Here is a 2845-nt window from a genome sequence, read left to right as displayed (position 1 = left end):
CGACGCACAGCAGAAACAGGCTGCAGGAAGCCGCTGCGCATGCTCAGCAGGCTCATTTATATACTTTGCATTGCCCATTCATGGTAAAAAGTGGGCGTGTAGAGGGCGGGATATGAGGCAAATTCACGTGCGCAACCTGGACTGTGATTTATAAAGGGAACATTGCGTGCAGATGTGCGTGCACACGGTTTTATAAATCAGGATTTTTTTGTGCGCACGCCATTTTCGGCTTTTGAGTGCACGTACACTTTTATTATGAATCCTACGCACTCTTTTATAAATGAGGCCATAAAGCTCTTTTCGAGCTTTGTTCGAAGCACTTCTACGTTACTATCCATGTTGTCCTATCCTATTCTATGGTCTTATAGCAATTCTAATTTTATACAGTTTTTTTAAAAGATCTATGCATCCTGATGTGTGTGTACAATACACATTGCCCATCAGGAGCAATGTGAAGTTTGGTGTCTTACCCAAGCTCTGTTTGACATAAGGACGGTGGATAATTGCTTGTTTAGTTTCATTTACACTGACATTTCACATACTTTACCTCTATTACAATTATAATGCAGTGACTGATACCAGTAAACAATAATGAAGCAACCAGCCTTTTGAAAGGGTAGGCCTGTATTGCTATTTTCTAATGTCATATTGCTGGTGGTTGGAGAAGCTAATATTTTCTGAGATGGTGTCAAATGTTGTGTCACCTTTTAGTCTTGCAAAATAACAACAAAAATCAAAATTGACACTTTGTCTTTATAAATTATTAATTCAGCCTAATTCAAAAAATAATAATCAATTTCTAATAATGTACACGGTATGTATAAAGTTTATGGGTCAAACCATAACAAATGGGATGTGCTTTGTAACCTGTTATACTAGATGGAAAAAGCAAAACATTTGCGACACAGACATTCACAGAGCCTAAGGACATTCAGTCACACACTTAGATCCCACAGGATAGCAGCTTTCTACATGTCTGGTCATTTCCAGGACACTGACAATTAAGTGGTGTAACTACCCTTTAATTAGAGGAAGGAATAAATAGTGCCCTCATTAAGAACATAATTAACTCAGTCAATGAATGCTAAAGAGCAGTGAAACAGCAATTAAACTCCATATACAGTATATGAGCAGGACCAGGATGAGTTATGCTGGTGTGTGTGTGTGTGTGTGTGTGTGTGTGTGTGTGTGTGTGTGTGTGTGTGTGTGTGTGTGTGTGTGTGTGTGTCTGTGTGTGTGTGTGTGTGTGTGTGTGTGTGTGCGTGCGTGCGTGCGTGTGTGTTTTCTGAGGTAAAAGAGGCAATACTGGCCTTGCACATCAGGATTTATATAGTAAATTAATTAATAGAGGGACATGTATGTACCATGTACCATACACTTGTTTTTTTGTTCTCCCCATAGTTTCCATTCCCCAGAGCTGTGGCAAGAAAGTACAGGTTGTCTCATAAATTGGACAGAAAAGGTTTTGATACAATAACTTAGAGAGGAAATGTTTAAGATCTCCAGCATCATTATTACAACCAATCTGTTGTGTTTTCAAAAAATCTTCAAAAAGATATTCCTCAAATATTTATGAGGCTCAGTAGCAACATTCAAACATGCTATGGATGAGACTCTTCTCTGTTATGTGTGCATCTTTGCGAGGCCTACAGTTACAGCCAAACTGCCCGAGTAGCCTAAAAATAAGACAAAAAGCAGTTGCCTTATTGCTCTTTGTGTCTGGACAGCTATCACGTGTACAAGATGAGGATGGCAAGACTTCTGTCCTACCTACTGCTTTAAAATCTAACATGTGAAGATGAATTAAAGAGAGAAACAGGTTGTATCAGAAAGGTAAGATTATTCCTGATCTCTTGTCTTTTTTTGCTCTTTTCTCGTGGCTCCCTTATTGTCACACCATAGGAACGATGTATAGCTTTGTGGGAAATTGTCTTGGGAGATTAGCGTTGTGCACGTGTCCATGCGTGTGCGCGCCAGTGTGTGTGTGGAGATTAGCAGTGTTTGGCATTAACTTCCATAACTCCAGAAAGCTTTGTTTGACTTTTTCACAACAGGAGGTCTTGCTTCAATCACATACCCCCCGTGTATGTGTGTGTACATGTTTATTGTTATATTATTATATGTGTGTGTCTTTTAGCACTTTTTTGCCTGCAGTTACGTTTGTGTGCCTCTTATTGTGCTCAGACTGCACTTGCAACATGTGTTATTATTTGCTATCTTGTATCTTGAGTATGTTTGTGCACACACACACATTATATACTTAAACGTGTATGCGTGTGTGTGTGTATGTGTATGTGTGTGTGCTTCTACTTGCACGCTAAGCATTCAAGTGTGTGTGTGCGTCTATATATATGGGTGTGTATGTGTGTCGTCCAGGGAACATGTAAATGGATTAGCCGTCATGCTTTTATTTCTGTAATGGAAACATCAGCCTCAGAGAGAAGTGGGGCTGAGACCAGGCAGCGAGCGTGTACCAGACAGAGGGGGGGGGTGCACTTTGAGAGGGTAATCTTCCTTTGCTTTAGATCACAGTGTTAAACTGAAACTCTTTTGTTAAAGGATCTCTCCAGGATCACACATTTTACAAACCATAAGTGAGTAAAATGGTCATCTTTCCACTTGACATTTTTCTCTTATTATTATTATCATTAATAGGGCCCGAGCACTGACTGCGAAGGCCCTATTGTATCTGTAGGAGTTCTCGATTTTATTTTTATCTTTCTTCTGATGAAATGAGGGCCTTTTTGCCCCCCTAAATGTGCCCCAAAAGTCACCAAATTTTGCAGGCAAGCCAGGCCTGGCGATAAATTTGATATTTCATGGTTTGCATTAATGTGCGTGGCCT

The sequence above is a fragment of the Cololabis saira genome, chromosome 15 (genome assembly GCF_033807715.1).
Source record: "Cololabis saira isolate AMF1-May2022 chromosome 15, fColSai1.1, whole genome shotgun sequence".
In the NCBI taxonomy this organism is placed as follows: Eukaryota; Metazoa; Chordata; class Actinopteri; order Beloniformes; family Belonidae; genus Cololabis; species Cololabis saira.
This window is presented reverse-complemented; position numbering follows the sequence as displayed.